Source organism: Phocoena phocoena, chromosome 11 (assembly GCF_963924675.1).
Source record: "Phocoena phocoena chromosome 11, mPhoPho1.1, whole genome shotgun sequence".
NCBI classification, from domain to species: Eukaryota; Metazoa; Chordata; class Mammalia; order Artiodactyla; family Phocoenidae; genus Phocoena; species Phocoena phocoena.
This window is the reverse complement of record NC_089229.1, coordinates 90,156,933-90,173,141: the sequence shown is the minus strand read 5'-3', so window position 1 is coordinate 90,173,141 and position 16,209 is coordinate 90,156,933.

Sequence of the window (16,209 nt, the reverse complement as noted above, 5' to 3'; positions counted from 1 at the left end):
TTTGAAAAAGGAATCAATTTATCAGCACAGAGAGACTTTGGGAAATAGTTAGGATGCTGCAAAAACTATTCATACAACACAAACTTAAATAGCATAAACACAATTTAAGATCAGGAGAGCTAAAATGAGATAAACCAACTTAATCACTTTATCATATAGAAAACAGTATCTTCTTTTGGCAAGAGAAGTTCTTCTACCCCTGAATCAGCAAAGGAAAAACAGAGATGAAAATCCCTCTCTAGGGGAAAAAACAGATTGTTTAAGCACATGAGAAAGGCTAGAGAGAATATTATTCAAAAGGTTTTAGTAACAAGGGTAGGATATGTTTCTCAGGTTCCCAGATGGATTTTATGACTCTTGTTCCAAATACAAAACTAGAAAATTTTAGCCACTATAACTCAGCGTTACGGAGGATTAAATAAATTTCTGCAAACTCAACTGTGAACATAACACGTTTATAATGTTTTGGGAAAATAATTTCAAGCATAAGACTTTTCTTAAATATTCAGTCAAAACCTTTATAGAGTCTCTACAATAAACCAGACCCTAACTTTGGCATTGGACAAGAAAGCTTTTTCAAAGTTACTACTCTTCAAAACTGTGTATGTATACACATAAACAAATAACAGCTTCTCAAATCATAAATGATATATAACAGATCACCCTTCAAACCATTTCAGTTATGCAGCTTTTCCACATGACTTTTCCAATGTGGCTACACATTTTTTTTTTTTTTTTTTTTGTGGTTCGCGGGCCTCTTACTATGGTGGCCTCTCCCGTTGCAGAGCACAGGCCCTGGACACGCAGGCTCAGCGGCCATGGCTCACGGGCCCAGCCGCTCCGCGGCACATGGGATCTTCCCGGACCGGGGCACGAACCCGTGTCCCCTGCATCGGCAGGCGGACTCTCAACCACTGCGCCACCAGGGAAACCCACACATTTTGTTTTTGATGCCACAATTTACCTCTTTTTTGTAGTGTGTATCCATTAACAAATTATTGCAGCTATAGTTATTTTTAATACTTTTGTCCTTTAAGCTTCACACTAGAGTTAACTGTTTAACACACTACTATAATACAGTATTAAAGTATTCTGAATGTGACTATATAGTTATCTTTACCATTGTGTTTATACTGCCATATGTTTCATATGTTTACTAATTAGGGTCCTTTCATTTTCAGCTTGAAGAACTTTCAGCCTTTCCCATCAGGCAGGTATAATGGGTGAATTCCCTCAGCTTTCGTTTGTCTTGGAAAGTCTTTATCTCTGTTTCTGAAGGACAACTTTACTACATAAAATACTCTTGGCTGGCAGTGTTTTCCTCTCACCTCTTTGAATATATCATCTCACTCTCTCCTGGCCTTCAAGGTTTCTGCTGAGAAACCCACTGATAGAGCTTTATGGGGGTTCCCTCCTATCTAAGGAAGGTTTTTCTCTTGCTGCTTTTGAAATTCTCTTTGTCTTTGATTTTAAACAATTTTATTATAATGTGTACTGGAGTAAATCATTTGGAGTTGAAATCTGGGGGGAAATTATGAGCTTCATGAATTTAGACGCCCAATTTTCTCCCCATATTTGGTAAATTCTCAACCATTATTTCTTTAAATAAGCTTTCTGCCCCTTTCTCCCTCTCTTCTCCTTCTGGGACTTCAATAATATGTAGGTTGTTTCTCCTAATGGTATTCCATAGTTCACATAGGCTTTATTCACTATTTTTCATTCTTTTTTTTTTTTTTGTACTCCTCCAAAGGGATAATTTGAAATAAGCTGTCCTCTACTTCACAGATTCTTTCTTTTGCTTGATCCAGGCTGACACTGATGCCCTCTAATGCATTTCATTCATCGTATTCTTCAGCTCCAGAATTTCTATTTGGTTCTTTTTCTAAGATCTCTGTCTCTCTGTTAAACTTCTACTTTTGTTCACGTATCGATTTTTTAAAATTTCACTGAATCGCTTTTCTGTGTTTTCTTGTAGGTCCCTGAGCTTCCTTAAAATAACTATTTTGAATTCTTTTACTGGGAAAAACTTGCAGATCTCCATTTGGCAAGAGGAGAGTGGGTCAGTTACTGGAAAATTATTGTGTTCCTATGGTGGTATCATTTTTTCCTTGATTTTTTTCCTGTTCCTTGGAGTCCTGCATTGCTGTCTTTATATCTGAAGAAGCAGTCACCTCCTTCAGTCTTACTGACTGGTTTCAGGAGAGAAAATCTTCTGGAGCCCTGTTAGGAATGCTGAGACTTGCTCAAATCTTTTTTTTTCTTAAACACTATTTTTTTAACTTATTTTTTAAATTTGTTTATTTATTTATTTATTTAATGGCTGCATCAGGTCTTAGTTGTGGCATGCAGGATCTTCGTTGAGGCATGTGGGATCTTTTGTTGTGGCGTGCAGGCTTCTCTCTAGTTGTGGCGTGCAGGTTTTCTTTTCGTTACTTGTGGCATGCGGGTTCCAGGGTGCGTGTGCTCCAGAGCACAAGGACTCTGTTGTTTGTGGCATGCAGTCTCTCTAGTTGAGGCACATGAGCTCAGTAGTTGTGGCACACGAGTTTAGTTGCCCCATGACATGTGGGATCTTAGTTCCCTGACCATGGATTGAACCGGCATCTCCTGCACTGGAAGGTGGATTCTTTACCACTGGACCACCAGGGGACTCCCTCAAATCTTTTCTATGTATTTGACTGTTTCACACTTCTTATTCCCTTTTATGAGGGAATTCTTTTTTTTTTTTTTTTTTTTTGCGGTATGCGGGCCCTCTCACTGTTGTGGCCTCTCCCGTTGCGGAGCACAGGCTCCGGATGTGCAGGCTCAGCCGCCATGGCTCACAGGCCCAGCCGCCCTGCGGCATGTGGGATCTTCCCGGACCGGGGCACGAACCCGGATCCCCTGCGTTAGCAGGTGGACTCTCAACCACTGTGCCACCAGGGAAGCCCTATGAGGGAATTCTTAAGACTGCATGCCTTCTATGGATACTGCAAACCCAAGTCAAGTGCTGACAGCCTCCCCTTTGCTTTCCCTAGGGCAGTATTGAATGCTCAAGTTTGTATGGTCTCTCCCAATTCTACAGTCAGGCTGGCTTTCTAGCCCTGTGCTGACTTCTATAAAAGTTCATTCTCGTTGCTTCAGGGGCACACACAGGTAACTGGCCACAGGGTGGAGTACGGAGGTGTGTGTGGATGAGGCACACAGAGCATTGTGGGCACTGGGCACTCACACACTCTCACTTTCCCCTGTGGAAGAAATCATGGGCCAAGAAGGTCCCTGCTGGCACTGAACTGTGCCACCTCCGGGGAGGGGTGATGCACGTAAAGTAAAACTGTTCCTGTTACCCTCTTCAATGCGGGCAATCTCAGACTTTTTTTTTTTTTCCTCAAAATGGTATGCTGGAACTTCTCTGCTGGACTACCAGACTTCCACAAGGGCACTACTGTCCATCGGTGATTGTCAAAATAGGTACTCTTTGTGGGGAGAAAACTCTCATTCCCCCATGTGATGACATCATTCTTCTGCAGCCCAAGGGACACTCAGCCACTGATGCTCTGCTCAGGCTCATAAACACTTCTTAGTCTGCAATGAGTTGGGCTCTTTTGCCTGATATAATATATATGTAAGTACATATTATATAATGTGTGTGTGTGTGTGTGTGTGTGTGTGTTTCTCTTTCTTCCCAGCTTATCAGCTTCACATTATTGTTTATATACCTTTCTAGAACCTCATCATCACCTTCTAATTTCTTTCTTCCTTTTTGCTCTGGGATTGGAAAAAAAGCTAAGCCAGTTCTTTCTAAGAGTTTAATAAAGAAGCTTTAAATACAGGCCAAGTATCATACCGGTGACTTAAGTAGATTGGTCTACGATTTATATCATTTTAATAATTTTTAATGCCTCCTCACTCCATGATTTAGTTCCAGCCATGGAGGGCCACCTTATTACCACCTGTATCCCCAGTGCCTGGCACTATATCTAGTTTAAAAAAAAAAGACAGCTGATAAACATTTGGAATAAATGAATTTTCAGCTTCCTGACCAAATTCAAGAGAGCATCAGGCTTATGAAAGTACAGTCATATGAAGGCTTAGGGCGCTTAGATTTCAGGACTAATTCTGCAATAAATTAGTTGTGTGACTTAGGACAAATCATTTGACATGTCATGGTTTCACCTTCTTCATCAATAAAGTGAGACAGCTGTACTACACAATCTCTAAATTTCTCATATATCTAATATCTTCATATTCTTTATCATCTACTTTGATTACCCACAGGCTACTTTTTCTTAACTAACTGATATTTCTTAAGTAACTAAGATACAAAATAAGTCACCTCCAGATAGCTGTTTTGGTTGGGTACTGATCTCTCACTGGCAAATACTGTAGGTCTTCTTTTCGTTGAAAGGGAGATTAGGAAGGGTGCATAAGAAAGAAGCAAAAGGTTCAATATTAAAATTTTCCATACTGGTCTAATCCCAGCATTTTATCTATAAATTACAGGCTCTCCAGCCAGACATAACTTGAACGGTAAATTTCACAAGGGTAGAAAAATGGTCACAGCGACATGCCTTGGGCAGCTGGAGGACAACCTTGAGGCATCTATGGTGCAATAAATGGACTAAGGACAAGAGAAAGGGAAGTAGAATGATACTGTAAACAAACGATCTTCCTCACAACTCCACCTCCAGAACGCTCTGGGAAAGAAAGCAGGTAAAATGGTCAAACAGCGAATAAATGAATCCTGCTCAGTTTTTCCATCACACTTTGTTTACATGTAGAAGAGAATCGCATTAACACCACAAAGCATTTTATGCATTTATTCATTGAATATGTATTGAAACAAAAACTGAGTGCATACTGAGCATCCAGCGTTGTGCTAAGGCACAAGAAAGACAAAGATTATTCCGACACATCCTCCACCTGTAAGTGTGCAGACTGGCTGGAGAGAAAAGTAAATAAGCCATAAAACACAACATAATTACTACTTTAGAGTAAGTATAGGATACTACCCCCGCACAAAGAAAGGACTTTTTTTCTGGGAAAGTGATCTTTAGGCCAGATCTAAAATGATACAGACAAGCTGATGAGGATGACAGAGAGGGAACCCAGGCAGAGGAAACAGTGTGAGCAAAGGCATGGAAGAGTGAAGCTGAGTGTATTCCAGGAACTGCGATTGTTAGGGCATTTGTGGGGCTCAGCAATCAAAGAGGGAGGCCTGGAAGGAAAGCAGGAGCTGTGTCACAGGGCCTTCCTTCGTTGTGTGCTATACGAGGCGGACCTGGACTATGTAACGAACACACGGGGAAACAATGAGGAGTTTTAAACAACATAAAAATATGATTAGCTGTCAGGATAGGGAAGAAGGGAGTGCCCTGAGCGATGGTTAAGGCGGAGTAAAGAGTCCAGAAAGATTCACAGAGCCCTGATGTTATCATCTGGGTAATAGTGGCTCCATTTAGAGAAACGGGAAAAGAATAGAAGGAAGCTGGGTTAGGAAAAAGGCAACAATGTATCTGAGGCTATGTGAAGGCCAAGGTGCCTGTGCAACATTCAGGTACAGCCAGAACTAAAGGGCCCGAGCTCAGGAGAACAGCAATCAGAGGAGATAAAGAATTGAGAGTCAATGTTCTAGTTGAAACAATGTGAGTGACAGAAGTTACCTTGGAAGATAATGAAACATGAAATTAGATGAAGGCTGAGAAAAGAATCCCAGAAAATTCAGAAACTTCTCAACTTGTGAGTATCTAGATTATGAACAAAACCATGAACTGAGAACCACCCCCTGCCCCAAAAAACAGTGCTGGCTCTCCCTGCTACCAACAGATGATGCTAGAACTTACTTGAGAAGATTACCACTTTGGAACAACTTTTAGATACCTATTAAACTCCAAGGAGCTGAGCTTCTGAATTAACATCTAAGTGCAGATGGGTAACAAAGGAAAGCAGGAAAGAATAGCACCATGGGAGCCAAAGGAAGAGAACATTCTTTGGGAAAAACCAAGACAAAACACTGATCATTGCAAACATATATTCATTCAACAAATAGACAACCTACAGAGTACTAGAAACTCTAGGTGATAAAAAATTCAGTAGTGAACAAAACACAATCCATGACCTCTAACAGCTACAGCAAAACCAAGTATGATAAAAACTAAATGTTTTCCTTTTGGTTTGGCCTTTAGAAGATTACAAATAACCTAGAGACATGAGCTTAGGCACCAGACTAAAGTGGGCTGACTAATGTAGGGAAAGTGAGGAAGGGGAAACATCGGGTATAAGCTTCTTGTCAAGAACCTTAGCTGGGAACAAGACAGAAAGGCAGCAGCAAGAGGCCATGAAGAGAATAGTTTCTAGCTACGCATAATACCACACCAAGAGACACATGCACTCCAAGAGCTTACTATATAAACACTCTGACTCAGACACATACATGTGAGAGAAGAACAACAGTTTAAACTGACTCCATAATACACTTTATAAGCTAGAGAGGCCTAAATTATTAAAATTACATTCCAATGTTATTAATTTTGATTATTAATGATTCTCTGACTACCATTTGGTCTAAGTTGAAAATCAGAAGGCAGTCATGAGGTTAAAGAACGTCAATCATCCCCAGAGGAAGAAGGCAAATGAATGAGATACCTCAGTGCAGTTGGGGATTAAAGATAGGCATGGGACCAATTACCTGTTAATGGGAGATGCATGAAACATTTTAGAACTGGGTTTATGAGCCCCTTCAAGAAATGCTAGAGAGAGGTAAGAAAATGTTAGGAGGGGGAAGAGAGACATGATATGGTAGAAGCAAGTAAGTATTTAGGTACAAGTACTTGTCAAACGAAAACAGTGTGATTTAAATAAGTACAGCTGACCTAAATCTGCATCAGTTCTATCATTCCAGCAAATAATCTCCACACAAGATATTTCAACATAGCGTACGACATGAACTATATACATGCTGTGAGAAAAAGAAGTTCCTATCCATATCTAGTGAGCATATGTAGAGGCAAGAGGGCAATTAGAAGTCGGTGTGTAACCAAACAAAACTGACTCACGTTGATATCTAAAATTCTCATGTTTGCAGTAACAACTTAGAAAATGTACAACGAAGGCTGGAAATCTTATGTGACTTTAGTATCACATAACAAACTTCTTGTATTCATAAATATTTGCCGAGTGAGAGAAACACGGCCTCATTTTATTTGGATAGTTTAGGAACTGCTACCAGAAACGCACAAACTAATTTACGACAAAAGAAAAGCATGGAAATGATTACACCACGTCTAACCAATACATTCGCGTTTTACCTTTTCCTTTAAGGAGAAGAGTTCAAAAATAACGAACTTTTAGTATGCCATCAATTAAAAAAAATAAATAAGCTCCTCTGGTAGTGATTTGTTTGGTAGTGATTTGTTAGCATATAAGGAGGAATAGCCAAAATGAGGAAATAATGAATTAAGTTTCCTTTTAGAACAAAAGTGCTTCTATATTACAGATTTGGCAAAACCGCAGAAATGGATTTATATATCTACCCTTCCCTCCTTCTTCCCAACCCCCCAACTTGTATACAAGCCAAGAGTTCTTTAAGCTAAGAGTATACAGCTATAACTCTCCAGTGAGGTAGACAGGGCTTGGAAAATCAGGTCACAAGGTTGCCACGGGGACTCTAATTATGTGTCTGGCAAGTTTGTATGACATCCTACTCCTTTCTGTGATCCTGTCATATACCACCCGGTAGGAAAGATAAGGGAAAGGTTAGCAGGGCTTTCTATAATAGCTACAAAAATATTTGATCCAAATCACTAATAATGTGGGAAAACTCAGGTACTCTTATCCTTCTACAGTCACCGTAGTAATTGATGGTCTGATAAATATTTATTCAGAACCTTCTTTGTGCATAGAAATTATTTTTTTAAAGGTCCAGTGTCAATCATGGCCCAACCCATACATGCTGACTTACAATTTAAAAACAATTCTTGATCCTGTTCCAAGCAAGCTCTTTGTAATGCAAATAAAGACGTTTTTTGAAATAGATAGTTATGAATCTTTCATTCATAGTCCCTAACAAGAAACACATGAGCCAAACACATTGTGGGGATCATTTCAGCGGTGTGTAATTTGAGAGGTGTGTTAGGAAGTACTGGGCTCCACTAGAGGAGGAGGAGTCCCCATCTTTCTTTCTTGCAAGTCAAATACAAAGGCAGTGTTGCTTCAGATGATGGTCTTAAAGTTACACACATTCCAAATTCACGATAACACATATTTCCCCATCTCTAAAGTTTACCACTTTACAACCAGCCTGAGGTCTTTAGTATGACTTCATTTTATGAATAATGCCTTCTTCATTCCTAAACATTTCCAAGAAAAAAAATACTGAGCAGTGTGTATAAACCTAATACAAACCATACTTGTCTGTTCTGATCTTAAGTTGACCTTAACAGTTGAAAATCTTTCAAAGGGAGTTCTGGTATACCATAATTTTTCCCACAGCTGTTTACAAATAACAAATGTTCTTTTGAGGGATGACTGTAAAATCATACGTAATTTGGAAATGGAGTTATTTTATAAATCCACAATATCAGGATGTGTTGAAAAATATAACACAAAATGTGAAGATCTTCACTCTCTTAGAAATGAAAAAGAGGGAAGGGAAAGGAAAGAGAAGAAGGACGGGAGGGAGGGAGAAGCCAGAAAGGTTATTCTTTATTTTCCACATTTTTGACCATTTACTTAGAATCTGATGCTTCTTTTAAGTTTTTTATGCTTCTTCTAATCTAGGTTTCTGACACTGTGGACTCAGTAAGGATAGCAACCTTGTCTGTCTTATTAATTACAGTAATTATTATTATTATTTAGTAATACAGGCACTTTTTAAATATTTCTTTATTGACAGATAACTTTCACTAAATGAAACAAAATTATTTTCTATTAAATAAAGCTGAATATGTCCAGAACTGTTTGATCAAGAAACTAGACTGGGTTGAATTAAGCCAATGTACCTGCTAACGGTTTAGCCAAATCCTTAATCTCACTTAACTATCTCGTATATGCATACCACAAAAGGATCACTGGAGAAAACTGAAATGAATCAAACAAGATCTATCACTACAACAACTAACAAAACTCACCCTCACGTACAACAGACCTTCCAGTATGTACTTTATTGTATTCAATATGCATTTTGTAAACATGCATATTGTACACATCCCTCTTCCATAATTTTCCTTTTAAAGGAAATTTTACCCCAGTATTATCCTTCCCAGTAATTGCTATAGCTGACAGCAGTAACAGAAACTTAGTAAGAGTAAGAGGGAAATAGGAAGCTAAGGTGATCACAGCTAGAAGCTTTTAAAAGTTCTTTCAGAAAAAAAATAATAATAATTAGTGTCTTTTGCCTTTAAAATTAAGTCAAGTTCTCAAATCAACTCCTTGCAAAATTCTACACACTCGCATGCTCCTTTGGAAGGGAGGAAAACCCAGCAGGTTTAGACCAGCTATCTCATCTTAAAAGCTTCCCCGCAAATTTATATCCGCTCTCTCAGGATCACAGAACTAAACCCACCTCTGTGGACAGCAAACATTTGTTACATTACACCTAATATCCAAAATCCAATGAATGTCCACATTAGCCTAATGAAATCAGTGTTAGCCAGAAAGATCTGGCTGTTGAATGTTGCAAGAACAGGGACAGTTCAGAACCCAACTTTATTTTATGTTTATTTACTGAATAAATAGTTAACATATACTTCTAACAAACAATACATTGTTCTTTACAGTATATATAATCTAAGTTCCCCATATGTAGTTCATGAACAGCACAGTGGTGGTAAAAACAGCCTATAGATTCTTGGGAAATTTTAGCATTTCTACTTTTGTTACTGCCAAACTATTTCTATTATCTATCAGAATCTACCACCACCAGTTTTCCTGATCATTTTACCACTTAATCCATTAGTTTGGAATCTTTTAGGTTAATCATATAAATGCCTTTGAAAACCATAAATATAACACAATATATAATCGGTAGCCACTGGGCTAAATTATACCATCTTCTCAGGCCTTCTACTTTGTAGTACAGTGATAGCTCACAAAAATCATACTTCAAATATTCCAACTGCCTGGGAAAGAGAGAAAACGGAAATAACTCTAGGTAACAGATATAGGTAAGGTGTGGGAGGGGAGGCTCTGGAGGCAAGATGAGGAAACTCCCCCACCATGCTGCACATGCGGGATCTTAGTTCCCTCACCAGAGATCCAACCCGCGCCCCCTGGAGTGGAAGGGCCCAGTCTTAACCACGGGCCACCAGGGAAGTCCCAAGATGAGGAAACGTTTATTCCTATTTGAAGACCCTTGAGAAGACCATGGACTATTCCATATAAAATTTTTTTATATTACACAAATTTACTGGACAAATATTTGAATTCAAATTCTAAAATTCCCTACACTGTTAAGGGGCTCCTACAAAACAAAATGTTAAAAAAAAAAAAAGTCACTAGCATATATTCTAATATACACACAAAACTATGGTGGATCATTTCTAATTTGTACAAAAACTGAACGGTGTTAAGAGTCATTCCAGCTGAAGTCAGTCACTGTGAATGTACTTAGTCTGGACAAGATTTCATTATCTTCATAACGAGACTTTACTTCCAAAATAATTTACTTACTACCCAAGTAAGATGAAGGTGATGAGGGCTTCAATCACTCCTTTGTTTCAAACTCTCCAGCAGCCTAAACTTAACCTTCAATGTCATAACCACCATGAATGTCTCCTTTATTCAGATTTCACTCTCCACGGCTGAGATCTCACCAGGCAGTGAGAAAGAGTTCAAATTGTAACTGGAAAGATAGCAAAGTTATGAAAGATACATTTTTCAGCTAACGTCATTTGGGCGCTGAAAAAAGAGGTCGAACACTGGGGCTGGAGGATGGGATAAAGCAGGAAGGAGGGAAGCAGGATGGAGGAGTGTCAAGGGAAAACCCACATGGTCATTTATCTGCTTCAAGATTTTTATAAGACTATTTCCTTCATGAGACCATGGAAAATCTTGAGGATTAAGGTGAAAAATGTGAAATACGGTGAAGTGCATAGATGTTTTAATAAATGGTGCTGAAACTTTTATTTCAGTCATTTGCATTAAGAAATATATGAAAATGTAAAATAACAGAAAAAGAAGAAATGGTACTTTAAACCCTTAATTTCTCCTATAATTCTATAAAGATAGCAAATATACTAATGTACAAAAAAAATAGAGGACTAATTATTCCTACATTTAAATGAAGTTATAAATGTTTTTATATTATTCTTTACACATTATTGTTCAGGGTTGACTCTCATGGATCATTCACTTAAAAACAGAAGAGATAAGACTTTAAGCAAATCTGTGAATTCATACACATTAAAATCTTTAGAGGGTTATTTTCCTCAATAATTAAAAATACACCCTCTTTAATATACATCCTTCAGGCATACATATTAATTCCACACCTTTACATGCATGAGTATCATGTGAATAATGCTACAAGATTTGGCCTAATGACTAGATTTTTATCACAGAAAGGATTCCATTGCTTTTAAATTATTCAGAGTATAACAAGGCCCCACAAAAGAGCTAAATAAAAGAACTACCAACAAAATTAATGTTCCCTCTCGACTAAAAGGATCCTGAGATGTAAAAAATACATAACCTAGCCACAGTACACAATCTCAACAGACTTCCATCAGAAGTTCTGACAATGTAGATAAATACACTAAAATAAGAAGACAAATCAACCTAAAGATAGGGTTTATAAATTAATATTTCTGAATTAAAGAGTAATAATTCTAAATCCCAATATACAGTTGTTCATAAAACAGTTAAAGTTTTTAAAACATACTGGAAAGAGAAACTGGAGATTACACATACACACACACACACAAACAAGATTAGCACGCTTATTTGGGGGAAAAAATCTATATAGCTACAATAATGTTCTGTTTTCTCCCACATATGAAAGTTAAATGTATCTTCTTTCTCTTTCATCACAAGTATATCTTTCTTAAAATTTAAAAATCAACATACTTAAAACCATCTTATTATCTGTTCATGTCTAAGATTACCATTAACTTCAAATGTCAAAATTATTGTAGAAAATTAAATTGTGTTCAATGTCATCTCAAAAGTGACAAATTTCATCCGTATTTTTCTTTATGGATTTGTTTTGCTGCTTATACTTTTTTAAACATTTATTTTCTAATGAAAAATATTAGAAACAATTACAATATTCCAAAACATTATAAATATTAGAATCCACAGAAAAAAATTACAGTGTTTAATGATCACAAACGTTATATTTCAGACACTGGAAACATTCTATTGTTGCATTAAACCAATAAATATATCAATAATATGCATGTATTTCTAGGATAAGGAATAATATTCTAATGGTGATAGAGAAGTAATACTCTAATGGTGCTAATAAAGGATCTTCTAAATCAAATGAAATTCATATCAATAGTCTTCAACAGAGGACTTTGAAAATATCTTTTTCCCTCTACTTAAATATAAACTTCTCTTCCTTCTATTGATCTTTTTTCCCCTTTTTTTCTCCTTATATTAAAAACACAATTTTCAACTACAAAACTCTGACCTCTTATCAAGCACATAATTCATTCACTTAACAGATTATTTTAGAACGTTCCTAAGTATTATGTTTCAGGTTCTGTTGAGAAACTGTTCATGGTTCTTAGAATTCTGGATTGGCTCAAATAGGACTAGATACTGCCTTTGTGGGATATTAGATTCTTATGTTTCTATGCTACTAAATATAAGAATGGTTCAATAAGCCATGATGGAAAAGTATATACATACATATACACACACACACACACACACACACACACACACACACACATATATGTATATATAACTGAATCACTTTACTGTACACAGAAACTAACACAACATTGTAAATCAACTATACTTCAATTTAAAAAAAAATTAAATTAAAATTTAAAAAAATATGGTTTGAGAGAGAACCTCTGATTTCACCCAAACACACAAGTGCTCTTTCTTAATAAAATCACTTGAGTGCCACAGGACTGAAAAAGAACACAAGAATTTACCTGCTACATAAAGGACTACATTCAGAAAGTCACATGATTAGTAGAAGGGATTCGTGCAGTTCTTCAAACAGGTTTGGTACCTTTATTCTCTCCTACTCCAGTGTAATGACTATTGTATTGTTACTTACAAAAATGAAAAATAACTGCTTATTCAGTTCTTTCTAATAATCCTGGAGGCTCCGTCTGTGAAAACACGCAGAATTCCCCACCATTCTCATCATGCCCACCCATTCTGCACACTTCACATTTATTTATCTTTCTGCGTGGAATGCCCTGGAGTCCCAACTCATACTCTCATTCTTGACCTCAAAAATTTATCCTATAAAAGTCAAGGGTCAGGGCTTCCCTGGTGGCTCAGTGGTTGAGAATCCGCCTGCCAATGCAGGGGACGCTGGTTTGATCCCTGGTCCGGGAAGATCCCACATGCCGCGGAGCAACTAAGCCTGTGCACCACAACTACTGAGCCTGCGAGCCACAACTACTGAAGCCCGTGTGCCTGGAGCCCATGCTCTGCAACAAGAGAAGCCACCGCAATGAGAAGCCCACGCACCACAACGAAGAGTAGCCCCTGCTCACCACAACTAGAGAAAGCCCGCATGCAGCAACAAAGACCCAACGCAGCCAAAAGTAAATACATAAATAAATTTATTTTAAAAAAGTCAAGGGTCACGTCCCCAGTAAAGACTTTTCTGACTCCCTCAACCACCGTGAGCCTCTCCCTTCTCCTATGCACTGAGATATAAAGATAAACATGAACATTTTTTTCTCTTTTTCACTTAATCTACTCCCAAAAACTGTGTCAAGTAGGTACTGCTATTGTTTCCACTTCTTAGATAAGAAAACTGAGGCAGAGGTCTCTCTGATTGCAAAGTCCATTGCTTATTTGTTTGTTTAATACATACTCCATTTAGCTCCACACTCTACTGAAATGGTTGTCTGGTTGCCTCCATTCTCTGGGTTCCCTGATGACAAAAAGCAGAGATCCTGTCTTATTCGCCTCTGTGTCTCCAGTGTCTGGCACAGAACAGATACTCAACAAATGCTCAATAAATGATGAATGCACAGGGATTTTAGCTCGGGGCTTTGGGACAGCCTGGAGGGGTGGGATGGGGAGAGTGGGAGGGAGGGAGACGCAAGAGGGAAGACACATGGGAGCATATGTATATGTATAGCTGATTCACTTTGTTATAAAGCAGAAACTAACACACCATTGTAAAGCAATTATACCCCAATAAAGATGTTAAAAAAAAAAAAATGATGAATGAATGAATAAATGAAATGTAATTACGTTCAACTTCCTGTGTGGAGAAAAATTCATCCCCTTCTAAACATTCTAAACGAACTTCTGTAAAAAGTATATATAGTGCTGATTTCATCCAGAAAACAGTTTGTGAGTGCATAGCACATGTGATGTGCTGTGCTTCAAGATCATTGAGACTCAATTCCCTGCCCTCAAGAAACTTATAATTCAGAGAGGCAAAGGGATAAACAACTAGCTAATGCTACCATTGCTTGTTCTATTTTTCCTAATCCTCCACAACTTCCTCTCTTTAAAGGCACTCCGTTCTTTATAAACATGTTCCAATACCTCATACCTCTGGGTCAGTGGGATGTAGATCAGTCAACAGAAAAAAAAAGTTAAAAGAATCTCCATGGATCTCAAAAACACAATCTTCTGAGCCATTCTCGATTAGATCAGTAGTCATTTAAGTAGTGTACAGTGTTAAAGAAAAGAATAAAATCAAAGACATATTAATACTATCTTAGCACTTTTTCATTTACTAGAGATAGCATAGCAAAGCGAAAAGAACATGGGTTTTGGAGTCAGAAAGATCAGGATTTCCATCCCAACTCTGTCCCTCTCTCCCCATGTGGACCACGGACAAGTCATTTTATCTTTCTGAGCCTATTTCTTACCTGTAATATGGAAATAAGGGGATCTGCCTTAAAGAGCTCTTGTAAGAGTTAAAAGAGATAATGTATATAATGCCTCCCATACCAAAGTTTTTTTGTTGTTTTTTTTGGGGTATTTTTTGCGGTACGCGGGCCTCTCACTGTTGTGGCCTCTCCCGCTACGGAGCACAGGCTCCGGATGCGCAGGCTCAGCGGCCATGGCTCACAGGCCCAGCCGCTCCGCGGCATGTGTGATCTTCCCGGACCGGGGTACGAAGCCGTGTCCCCTGCATCGGGGACCACTGCACCACCAGGGAAGCCCCAAAGATGCTAGTTTTATGATGTCTGATCTCTCTAGATGCTTCCTGAAAGGTATTGGTTCTAATTGTAATTTAACAATACTTCTGGCCCCAATATCAACAACACAAAGTGTTGACCAAAAGAAAGGTACTTGAAAAAAGGCAAGAGGAGTGGTATGGGATAAGATTCAAAACCAGTTAAGTCTCAAGTTTCTATATGGTGTGTATATCATCTGCCTCTTCTCGGCACACACCCTGTAAATCTCTTATTTCAGATCTTTTTTTGTGAAAAATAAAGCTTTATTAATTATTTCTACGATTAGATCTGAAATAACTGACATATGTTACTCTGTATTAACAATTCTATTTTCCACAAAGGAGAATCTCTGATTTAGTGAGGAAGAAGGAAATGAATTATATACAATGTCCAGGAATCAATCTCAGCATATAGTCTATGCAGTATTACATTTTGGTTTCCAAATCATTTCTCAACTGTTTCTTTTAAGCAATTTCACAAAACATGTAAAAAAAATCAAATAAAAACACTTTCCTTTCCATCCTAAACCTAATATATAATCTACTTGACTTAAAAATCACATTAATTTGCTACCGGTACAACTCAAAGTCCATGGACAAAAAAGTGAATCTAGACACTTACCTTTTCACAAAAAGTGAAAAGTGTCTTTTTGTACACTTTTCACAAAAAATAACTCAAATGGGTCACAGATATAAATGTAAAACTAAAAAACTTCTAGGGGCAGGAAAGCAGGATAAAATCTAGGTGGTCTAGAGTCTGAAAATGAATTTTTAAATACAGCACCAAAAGCTTATCCATGAAATTGATAAGTTGGCCTTTATTACAATTAAAAACATTTGCTGTGTAAAGACACTATTAAGAAAACAAAAAGACAAGCCAGACTGGAAAAATATAT